The 12839-nt window shown below is 29.5% G+C and overlaps 1 protein-coding gene across 9 annotated transcripts in view; it reads left to right on the forward strand.

Moving 5' to 3' along the window:
• LOC117177683 (epidermal growth factor receptor-like) overlaps positions 1-12839 on the forward strand; it is a 326636-nt gene that overhangs the window by 78868 nt on the left and 234929 nt on the right. For 4 of the 9 annotated variants that reach the window (XM_033368523.1, XM_033368518.1, XM_033368521.1 and 1 more), the window contains one exon: positions 1904-2004. The exons of the other annotated variants lie outside the window; for them this stretch is intronic. The gene's annotated coding sequence lies outside the window, so the exon portion shown is untranslated. The remainder of the gene's footprint in view (positions 1-1903; positions 2005-12839) is intronic. 9 annotated transcript variants of the gene reach the window in all.

Below are 12839 nucleotides of genomic sequence, written 5' to 3' on the forward strand. Positions count from 1 at the left end.
AAATTCGAAAATTTTTTCTAAAGCCTCCAGGGGACTTCGTTTTCGCACGAAAAAATTTTATGTGCCCTTATTGCATCCGGACCCACAATTTTCAACCAAATAGTCGAATTTTCAACTTATAAAGGATTAATTTCTAATCAAGAATAGGCAAGTTGCAGTTTTCAGAAAAAAAGTAATTTTTAACATAAAAAACCAAATTGTCAACAAAAAAAAGTTAAATGTTAAGCCAAAAAGTTAAATCTTGCAGAAATATGATTAAAAAAAAACTAGATTTAACAAAAACGAAAATAACACGGAAAAGTTTATTTACAAACGAATCGTGCTTTAACTTTCTACCATATTTTTAAATCATTAATCAAAATATACTAATTTAGAACTTAAAAATTGCATTTTTAATAAAAAGACGATGTAACAAAAATCAAGAAAATTAAATTTCGACCAAAAAGATGAATTTTCAACAAAACAAAAGAATGTTCTACCAAATAATTAAATTTATGAAGTAAAATTTCTAACAAAAATGTAAATTTGCAAATTTTCAGATAAAAATTTATTTTGAACAAAGCAAAAAACCCAAAATTTCAAGAAAATTTTTACATGTTAAAAAAAGATTAATTTTCAACTAAATCGAGGAATTAAATTTTCAACAAAAGGTGTCAACCCCAAAGATCAAGAGGAGTCCGAAAATATGAATCTTTAATGATAAAGTTCAACTTTTATCCAAGTCGTTTAATTTTCAATTAAAGAAGATAAATTGCGAACAAAATAGTTACATTTTTAACCAAACAAATGAATTTTCTAGCACTGTATTAATGATCTACCAAAATAAGATGAGCTTTCAACAAAATATATTAATTTTTACCAAATTTTTGAATTTTAAAGCCGAGAGGAGCAATGTTAAACTAGAAAATATTAATTTTTAATAAAAATATCAATTTAAATCAAAAATGAAAGGTTTACCTTGTTAGTTAAAAAAGAAATAATTCTTGTTTTAAAAAACGAATTTTCAACAAAATAGTTACATTTTTAACAAAAGAGTTCAACCTAAAATCAACTTTTTATCCGCAGAAGATTAATTTTCTAAAAATAGAATAGTTACATTTTCGACCAAAGAGGTGAATCTCAAACGAAAAGAGTAATTTTTTTACAAAGTAGTTCAACTTTTAACCATGCTTCTGAATTCCTAACGAAACAAGATGACTTTTTAACAAAATAGTTGCATTTTTTATAGAATAATAAAATTTGCAACTGAATACTAGAATTTCTAACCAAACGAGTTAAATTTCGAACCACAAATATAGAATAGTAGACTTACTACCAAAAAGAATTTAACGGCCTTTCCAAAATAAGATAACCCAAACTGTTAGAATAAAAATGTTAAAATAGCAATATTTAACAATTCAGACATTTCCTATATATTCCATTACTTGCGGAACAGAAAAAATTTGGTCAAAATATTTGTTTTTAGGTTATTTGTGAACAATGTTTGTTCAGGGCATCAAGTGACCCAAAGTATCTATGATTTGTATGGAATTTTTGTGGACTTGTCTTAACTAGTAAAAGTACTGGATTAGTAATGTAAAAAGATCAATGAATTATACTATTATTTGTGTGCTTATTCATATAGAAAACAGAAAAATTTTTGGTTTGCAATTCCTTTTTTGTGAACTTCTGCGATTCGGTATGAGTGGTCCCATCCGTTACCAAAATAATAGAAAAGTTCCTTTTCTTTTCTTTATTATGTACTAAACGGTGAAAAAATTGAGATCTAAAGTTAGTTTGAGATAATACCCATCATAGTTTATTTAAAAATGTTTATAATACTTGGAGAATATGAAAGAAGTGGTTTATAAATGTTTCAGGACTTGAATGAAAAGGATATTCTTAACTATTATAATTCGGTTAGATTCTACTTACAGGATTCAAGGAACATCGTACGTATCGTACTCAGTGAAGTTGTGAAATTATTATTGTTCGTTGTTCTGACCTTACTTCATCCATATTTTGGTAAGTTATAAACACATTTATCATACTGTGATTTACAATAATGTAAACATGTTATCATATAATTTTCTGACTAGACTATTTCACTGAAACTTAAAATATAATTTGTGGGCTTTCTTACATATAATGGCATCAGTTCCTAAAAAAGAGCAGATGGCCAAATCCGCCAAAGATTATTATCTTGTTGCGAAAAAATGTTGTAAAAACGACCGTTTTTTATGTAACGACTGAAGATACCTTATAGAATAAAAAATTTCTTGATGCGAGGTGGAATAATGTTTTAAAAGTGCAAGTGACACTCGAAGAATGCAAGACTGTCTTAGGCTTAAGCGCATTCCATCATTTCAAAAAATTTGACAATTATCGTTTTGTTTTTGGGCAAACTTCGAAGTCTACGCTGCATGAACTCACAATTTTCCCTTGCGGACCTGAAGTATATTTTAAGCACCTAACAACACATATGCGTTTAAAATACAGCGATGTATACTCCGAAAGTGATTTTGAAGATTAAATAAAAAAGTAGTGTGATATCAGTATTAATTTTATAGATATCGATGTTGATAAGAATGTACGCAGAATAAAATTTCAACCCTGAGTTTTTGGCAATAAAATTTAGTTTTCCATTGATTTAAAACTTTGATAACTTATTTAAATTTTACTCCTTTCAATTCTTAGTTCATATTGAAGATATATTATCTGTAAAGCCTCCAAACTAACTTCCTGATCGTACATGTCCCATCCGTTACCTTGCTGTGTCCCATCCGTTACCCAAAAGAACAATTTTATCCAAAATTCTAATTCACATATTTTCGAATTTGACATATATAAAAAGAAAACTTCAACAGACAAATCCATTACAAAAAAATTGGTGTTATAACTATTCTCAATTCGCAGAGTTCTGATTGAAAAGAAAAGTAAGTCCAGAAGTGAGTCCTTCACGAGTCCCATCCGTTACCCTGGTTTTCGTTTTATAACATGAAAATTATCCAATTTAATAGAATTTTAGAATCTGGAAACTAACAAGTTCATGCATCTTTGTACAGGTAGCGTAGCTTAAACAAGATACAGTTGTTTTAAATAAGGATTTTTCAAGTTTTTATGCATGCAAATGTCCCATCCGTTACTTTGGAATGACCGTAAAGCGATAATTCCGTTTACATAGTTTTTACTTACCCTGCAAACCCCCCCCCCCTGCCTCCAAACTAACTTCCTGATCGTACATGTCCCACTCGTTTCCCAAAAGAAGAATTTTATCCAAAATTCTCATTCACATATTTTCGAACTTGATATATATAAAAAGAAAACTTTAACAGACAAATCCATTTCAAAAAAATTGGTTTTATAACTATTCTCAATTCACAGAGTTCTGATTGAAAGCAAAAGTAAGTCCGGCAGTGAGTCCCGTACGAGTCCCATCCGTTACTCTGGTTTTCGTTTTATAACATGAAAATTATCCAATTCAATAGAATTTTAGAATCTGGAAACTAACAATTTCATGCATCTTTGTACAGATAGCGTAGCTTAAACAAGATACAGTTGTTTTAAATAAGCATTTTTCAAGTTTTTATGCGTGTAAATGCCCCATCCGTTACTTTGGAATGGCCGTTAAGCCAAAAAAAAACGAGAAATGGGGGTTTCTTAAAAACAGAGAAAAAAACATTTCTTTAAAAGTTAATAATAAGGAAACATACTAAATGTTATTTAAGTTCATAAATTTTCTTTCAATGACCCCCAACCCCTGTTCGAATCATAGTTTTTAGCATGCCCCCCCCCCCCCCATGTAATTGGTAATGGAGTTTACTGACGACCCCTTAAAGTAAAAAAAAAGTTTTAAAAAATTTTCAGAGTTATAGCATTTTCAAAATTTTTAATATCAATCGAAAATTAAAATTATTAGCCAAACAACGTACGATTTGAAAAAAATTAAGAAAAACATTGCTTTTTAGAAGCCCTACAAGATTATCATACAAACTTTTTGGATTTTCTTGTGAAATTGAAAATTCTAATTTTTATTGCACAAAAAATAATGAGATACGAAAAATCCCATTTTGTGGTCAAACTATGCACGATACGAAAGAAGCTGTATGAACAAAAATTGTGATCTCAAAAAAGATCTACAAATTCGTTAATAATCACTTCTTGATAGGAGGCCTACCTTTTTTTTATTCGCGAAAAATAACATTGAAAATATTTTTAAAAACTGTAAAAAAATGATACAGGTTACGAAAAAAAAATGATTTAACAAAAATTATTTGCCCGAAAAAGAACTACAAATTTGTTATGAATTACTTTTTGACAGGACACGTAGTTTTGGTTTTGATAATAAAAATGGTATTAAAAATAAAAGTGAAAAATTTGTGGAAAAACAACAAAAGGTACAAAAACAAATTGATAGAAAAAAAGTTATTCGCCCAAAAAAGTGACACAAATTTTTATTCATTTAGTACATTCTTATTATTTATGATGGAGAAAGTATTAGAATTGCCCGAAATCTGACACCACATAATACAAATTTTGAACCTAAAAAAAATCCTACAAAATTTCTTTATACCACTTTTCAATAGGACTCGTAATTTTGGTTTATCGTAAGTAATATATGCAGATAATCGAAAATTCCAATATTATGCCAAAAGACGCGAGATACGTAAAAAATCTAAAAGAAGACTTGTAGGGTATTTTGATTTATACATGTATAAAAAACAATATGAAAACCAAAATCCTATTATTAGCATAACAACGCGAGATAGAAAAAAATGTCTAAAAAAAGGATTGTATTTTTTAAGTTTATTTTTAGGTGGTTCAGAAAATATAAATTTACAACTGTCTGTCAAAAAACGAGTGCGCAGCGCGAGTCTCACGATGCACTTTGCACTAAATGCAAAGAATAAATATCTGAGCGCGAATCGCGTGAAATAAAAGACGCGCGCACCAGACGCGCTTAAATTTGCGAGCCATGGGCACAGCGCACGATGAGAATGTGCCCGCGACAATAAATAGTTCATTTACGGATTATTTTATTACAAACTAACAATTAAGAGTAAAATATTTTTGAAACTTTCCAATAATTTCTGACCTCTTAGTTTAAATTGAGAAATGCAAGGCAAAATATTTATATATTCTGATCAACCACTCGAGTAATATTCAAAAATACATGTTTTCAATTTAAAAATCGGGACATAATATAGATACATAGTAAGATACATAAATTTCTATAAAATATTATATATAAAAAATAATCAACAATAATTTTATTATATAATTTTATCGTTTCTTTATGATTAATTTAATTCATAATTAATTACACGAGCATACAAATTTACGAATTATTGTTTAATCAAATCAACAATCGTGAGGGAGGCGGTATTCCTATAAAATTTATCTCTTACATCTAAATACTCCAAATCGCTAATTATACATGCGTGAACGCTGTACGATCATATTTATTTAAAAAATTAATTATTTTAAATTTCAACTCAATATGTTTATCAATTGAAACTTTTAATGTCTTCAATCGTATAGTTTCATTTAGTAAAATTTCTACCGCCTGTTTTTCAAAACAACAAAATAATATTATTTATAGACAGTAAATTTGGATTGCAAAATGACTAATTTTTTCCATAAAAGATGTAGCAGCTAAAAATATTTATTATGATACAATTACATTTTAATTCAATTTAAAAGTAAATCTTATGCATTTACATATTTTCTTGATGCAAAACTTATTCAAATAATTGAAATTAATAAATCAAAATTCTCGATATAAAATTTATATTTTTAAGTATTTAGTATTTACCGACTTAGTATCGGCTATTTGATGGACTTGTTCGACGGGTGAAGATTGCAGGGGCAAAGTAGTTGGCTTATAATATCTTTGGGAAAAGAACTTGGTGTTAACTTTTGATAAAAATATTTCAGGTTTTCTTTATTTGGCAATAACAATTTAGAGTTTAATATTTTCTTTTTTCTCTGTAGGTAAAAGTTACAATTCTTATTTAATGCTAATGCTGTATCGCTTATTTTAGTCCTTAAAAGATTTTCTGCCAATCTCATTGACAGTTTTTATTTTTTTTTAAATTATTTATAAAAACCTATTGTTTACAAAAATAAAGATTTTATAATCCCTAAATGAAACTTTTTATCTAAAAACGTATCGATGAGATTTGCGGAGAATCTTTTCAGGAATATAATAAGCCCTACATCAGTATGATTAAACAATAATTGCAACTTTTATCTAAAGTGAGAGAGAAAAACATTAAACTGTATAAACTACTGTTAAATAAACAATGAAAATTATAAAATATTTATTTTAAAAGTTCACTTTAAGTTCTTTTTAAAAACACCAGTTATAATTAAGAATAAAATATTTGATCTAAAAGCAGTTTTTTCAATTTTCTTTCGCTTAGAAAATGGAAAATGTCGAAAAGATTTTATGTTCAACTCTGTAGTTCCAGGAGGCTGCTCGTTTGAAAATCAGCGTCGCCAAAATTATCAAAAGAATTCACTCGTTTTTTGAAAATTCGCGGTCTTCTGCGGCTAAATTAAAAAATGTCTTCTTCCAGTTCGTCATCAGTCGACCTCAGAACTTCTTCCAAAAACTCCATATTGCCCAACGATACTTCACTTATTAGGTTAAAGGACGATTAACTCGCTCTAGCCAGCCAATCTTGACCGGTTAGATTTAACGGAGCTTAATGCGAGTTAACCGGCTGTTAAAAATTGGTGAAACGCCTAATTAGCTTTAACCGAGGATTACATTTTTAACCGAGGTTGGTGGAATCGGTCCTTAATGAGACATTTCTACCTCCTTTTATTCTTACTACTGGTTAGTGTTGCGGACAATTTCTTAATGCTAGACAGTTTCGACAAAAAATGTAGTGAAATTTTTGGTTTAAAAAATTTATTTTTAATTTTAAAAAAGTAAATTTCAACCAAATAAATGAATTTTCAACAACAAAAATATTTTTTTTACCAAAAAAGACAAATTATAAAAAAAACTACAAACCATAAAAAAGTATGCAAGTGGTTAAAAACTTCTGTAAGTCATAAAAAAAGAAATGCGAGCGTTTCTTTGATAAATAGACTCCATACATACTTAATTTTGTAAAAATATAGATTTAATATAAATAGTTTAAAAAATTCTTTAAGTAACCTACGTTACTGTGTATTTCAGTTGCCCAAACATTTTAACACGGCAACGCGCCTTGGACTCGACTTACATGGTAGGGCGCAACAGAGTTCATGCACTATTTCATTTAAATGTACTTCTGTAACATAATGCAGAAGACGCCGGTTGAAAGCCACAGCGTTGCGAGATCCAGGCCAACGTTTAGCAATAGAAAAATTAATTTTTGAAATTGATGTATAACAATTTTAAATATCCATATTACACCAAAAGACGCGAGATGCGTACAATCATTTTCAATATAACAAAGCCAGGTAGAGAAGAACGCCTCAAAAAAGGATTGTAGCTTTTTATTTTTATGCAATTTAGAAAATAAATATACATTTAAAAATGTCAGTCAAAAATCGAGCACGTAGCGCGAGTGTCGCGATAATAGCTTGAGATTTCTTCAATCACTCGCCATGTGAAATTTCACTTTTGTTTCGTAGAGTGGTCGGCAAACTTTTTGCTCAGTTTTCAGGTATAGTCAGGTTCTTTTGTCCACAGGCATGTCAAAGTAAGAAAATTTAAAAACTTTTATTTTTTCAACTAGATATTTGAAAATAGCATTATCAACATCTACGAGTTTGTTCGATTCCAATGATATATTACTTTCATAGAAAAGTTGAAAATTTAAAGGATTTTAATTCCAAAAAACTGCAGCTTAATAGTCAATTTAATACTAAATACTTATTAAATTTTCAACTTTAAACGACAAATCACATGTTTTTGGAATCGGCAAAATTCGTAGATTCCAAACATATGAATTTTAAATCACTGATTGAAAAATTGCGAATTTTTTAATCTCACATGTTTCCCCATTTTCTAACAAGGACGCCTGAGAAAAGAGATGGTCTGGCCAAGCTCGCAGACAATGCCCTGAACGTAGGTCGTAGGGCAGTGAGGGCAGGTAGTCAAGAGAGTGCCGAACACTGGCCAAGTAGGACAGTGGTCGGAAAACTCTTTGCTTAATTTTCAGGTATGTTCAGGCTCCACCCGACTTAATTTTTTCTACTACTTTTCGGTCTATTCATGTACCTTAGTGTGAGTAAACTTACTCCAGCAAGGGTCTTTTGTCCACAGGAATGTCAAAGTAAGGAAATTTTAAAACTTTTAATTTTTTAATTAGCGATTTGAAAATAGCATTATCAGCATCTACGAATTTTTCCGATTCCAATGATATATTACTTGCGGACAAAAGTTAAAAATTTGAAGGAGTTTATAATCAAGAAACATCAGATTGACAGTCAATTTAATACTAAATACTTCTCAAATTTTCAACCTTTATAGACAAATTACATGTATTTGGAATCGGAACTATATGTAGATTCCAAATATATTACTTTAAAGTCACTGATCGCAAAATTACGAATTTTTTAATCTCACATTTTTTAACAAAGGACCCCTGAGGAAAGGGGTGGTCTGGCCAAGCTCGCAGGTACTGCCCTGAGAGTAGGTCACAGGGCAGGCTACCCCGCCCAGGGCAAGAGCGTGCCGACCACTGAAGTAGCACAAACGTCTGTGACGACCAGTTCTGCAAAGCTTTTTCCAACCGCGCGTGCGCAATGAATTCGTTCACTTGGTTCTTCCAGCCTTCCAGGAAACAGGGAGGTGAAATAAAAAAAGGAGGTTCAAAATAACTTATAAAAGGTCATTCTTAACCGATTTTAGGCTGATTTTTTAATTTTTGTTTCGTTTGAACTTTTATGTTAATGCAAAGAGTAAATTCAAAGGGGAATGTTCAAAGTAAAAGAATATATTACATTTTTCAGTTAATTGTTATTAGCAAATTAACTCAATAAATATCCTACATTATGGATTTTTCGTTTGAAAACTAAATTTTTTCGATAATGTTACTTGCTTTTATCGAAAAAATAATACTTTATCATGAGAATTTGTCATTCGATGTTTTGTAATATTTTTCTAAACAAATTATATAAATAAATGCCCAGTGTGGACATCTAAAGTCAGAAAGAAATCGTTTTTTCTCTTAACTTCCCTCAAATCATGTTGCCCGTGATGTATAATGGTAGAAAATTAGCATGCGATATTTTTTGTTAATTTTATAAACAAATTATATAAACAAGTTCCCATTGTGGACATTTAAGGCAGGAAGAAATCGTATTTCTCTTAATTCTCATTACATCTTTTCGCCAGCAATTATTTGTATAATGTATATTTGTATGTATGTATATATGTATGTATATCTGTACAAAGTTTCGGAAAATTAAATACTGTATCATTGTAAATATCACACACTTCACTGTGTGATTTTACAAAAGTATGTGAAACTACATCCTCTAGCGATGTAAATAAAAGGACCCTCGAACAGTAGTGTAATATTACACACTCGATAAAAATAAAATTACGCATTCCCTCGTACGAACTTTACATTCAGAAGGGAAGATTCAGTCGCAGCGTGTAAAAATACCATGCGTCGGTAAAATCACTTTCGTGTGATTAAAAATTACATCAAGATTTTTAATTTTACCAAAGATCTATAATTTTACCCTGGCGGAAACTGTAAAATTTTTGATTTATAATTAATTTAAAATTTAGAATAATTAATTAAATAGTATGTGAATACGAAACCGTCTCTCGTGTTCATTGTTTATCGATACCTTCATCCTTGAATTTTGGAGCATTTTTATTTTTAATGCGAGGAAATTTCTATGTTGCCTTTTACATTTACTGCTATTGAAATGGAAAAATGCGGTTATTCGAAACTTATATTTCATATTTTTTTACGGAATATTTAAACATCAAAAAAATACCCATACACGGAGAAAAATGTTTGGTAGCTCTCACCCCAGCAAGGGTGAGATTTACTAAACGGAGTAGTATATAATGGACAGACTAAGCTAGCGGTTGAATTTAGTAAACGCTTGTCTAGTCCGTATTACTACTCACAGTACCGTAGTGCATACTACGCATGCGGTCGGATGGCCGATTCTCGTATAGTAGAATATATGAAGAGGAAACGTAGTGTCTACTGCGCATGCGGTGGCACGGACTATTCTCGTTTAGTAGAAATTACGCAGGGCAAACGTAGTGTCTACTACGCATGCAGTCGAATGGACAATTCTCGCGTTGTAGAATATGCGAAGAGGAAACGTCGTCCCTACTGCGCATGCGGTCGGATGGACGATTCTCGTTTAGTAGAATATACGACGCGGCAATGTAGTTTCTATTGAGCAAGAGGTCACTTGAAAGATACTTGTTTAGTAGTATGTACGAAGTGGGAATGTAGTTCCTACTGCGAAAGCGAAACTTATTTAGTAAAATCCACTTAGGGGCAAAGTAAATGTCACCTCTGTGAATCGTATTTTATAACTGAAGTCTAGCGATTGAATTAAATAAATGTAAATTATTGTTAATTGTGTCTTACTTAATAATTAATAAATTATTGAGTAACAATCCAATTAAAAATAATTATAATCATTAATTAAGTCATTAGCAAGGTATCAAAGAAAATTAATAACTAATTCATTGTTACACAATTTATTGTTTAATTTGCTATAAAATTTAAAACAAAAATACAATAAAGTTCTTAAACGATGAAATATATTTCTATTGTTTCGAATAAATATTTAACAATTAATTAAGTATTAAGTGAGTTTGCAATTAATAATTAATAATAATTAATTATTCCCTTATTAATTGTTGAGTATGCGATGAAACATATATTTAAAATAAGATACATTTTGGAAACAATTACGCATACTTATTATATAAAAATATACACAGATATATTTACAATGACTACAATGCATGCCTGAGTGACAAAACATCTAGTCCATCGTTTAAGCAATGATGTATCGCTAAATACGGAGATACCAAATTCTCAGCCAAACAACATGTCTTTTCAAAAGAGTTAATTACTTCATATGCATGTAACTCTTCAATGTAAGATTTTACTATGATTTTCTCGCAGGCAAAAAGAACTCGCTCCTCTTCATTGGCGAAAATATAAAAAATTTTTCCAAATTCTACGAAGCCTTCCAAAACAGGATTCTAAATAAAAGAAAGAACGCTGTATGACTTACAGGAAATTAACTGTGATGAAATTTAAAAACATGGGCGAATCCTTGGATGTAAACATTTTAGATAATAACCTAATCCATTTCAAATATCTCGGAGGAAAAATATGTTTATTTTAAAGCAAATTAGACGATAATTATTTTTGAAAACTTTTACTTTAAAACACATATACTTCAGAACTTTCAATAACAAAAAAATTAATAACAAATAAAACTGTGTGTGGGGGGGGGTGCACAAAAAATAAGCAAAAAAGTCCCTTAAATTTTTTTGGTCAGATGCTTATTCTGGACAGAACAGAGGGTAGAAGTTGTATGTACATGTGAGCATGTGTGGCTTCAAACTTTTGTTATTATGAGATTGTTGCAACAAATAAGAACAATAAAATATGCTTAGAAAAATTGAGATAAATGGAAGTTATAAAATCATTAATTGCAAAGGCGCTTTTCGACTAAAAAATGCACCCAAGGAACACGCCTTAACTTGAGAGGATGTCATAATGAGTTTTCACCATAATGGAACATTTTTTAATTACAATATGAAATTATTAAATTTTAACGACAAGTGAAATATCACATACATAAAACAGGAATAAAACAGTGTTTCATATCCAAATTTAAAATTTTCAAATGTATTAATTTATTTCAAACGAAAAAGAAGTTTTTCTACTTTAAAGAATAAGTCTTTGACGAAATACTGGAATTTTCAACAAAATAATTAAGCTTTTAGCATAATAGTTGAATATTCAACCTAAAAAGACATTTTAACGCAAAAAAAACGAAATTTCAAACTAAAAACTTTTTTCTACAACAAAAAAAACGCCAAATTTTAACTAAAAATTTCTATCTTAAAGAAATAAAAAAGTTACATTCTCTGTTAAAAAATGAATTTTAAACAAAAAAAAAGTATTTTCCACTAAACAGATAAATTTTCAACAGACATAAGCCTTCAATAACAAAATTTTACAATGTAGCTTAATTTTGATCCAAGTAGTTTAATTTTCAATAAGATAATTAAACTTTTAACCAACGATATAATTTTTCAACCTAAAATATAAATCTCAAACAAAAAAAGTGATTTCTTAACAAAGCGATTCTACCAAACGTTTTAAACAAATAAGTTAAATTATCAAGCAAAGAAGAACGATTTTTAACCAAAAAGTTGTTTTTTCATACAACAAAGGGAATTTCTTCTATAACAGATGAAGTTTTAAAGTTTTTTAACAAGAAATAATTTCCTACCCGAAAAATTTATTTTCAATCCAAAAAGGCGAATTTTTTAACAAAAAGGATGACTTTTTAAGAAAATTGTTGAATTCTCTAGGAAATGTTGCATTTCTTCTCAAAAAATATGAAATTCATCGTAAAGCAGAAGAATTTTTTATTACAAAAAGAGTTCAGTTTTCATCCAAAAAAGATTTCAGTTAACTCAGTAACATCCAAAATTGAATTTTCGTAACAAAAAAAAGTTTTTACAACAAAAATTGAATTTTGAATCCAAAAAGACGATTTTTTTTAACCAAATAGGATGCATTTTTAACAAAATACAGTCTGTCAAGTTAAAGCGTGGGTGGCTTTACTCGCAGTCGGTAAGGTGTATCGACATGATTTTGGTGTCAAAATATTAAGAAGAGCTCCCT

The sequence above is a fragment of the Belonocnema kinseyi genome, chromosome 8 (assembly GCF_010883055.1).
Source record: "Belonocnema kinseyi isolate 2016_QV_RU_SX_M_011 chromosome 8, B_treatae_v1, whole genome shotgun sequence".
Taxonomy (NCBI): Eukaryota; Metazoa; Arthropoda; class Insecta; order Hymenoptera; family Cynipidae; genus Belonocnema; species Belonocnema kinseyi.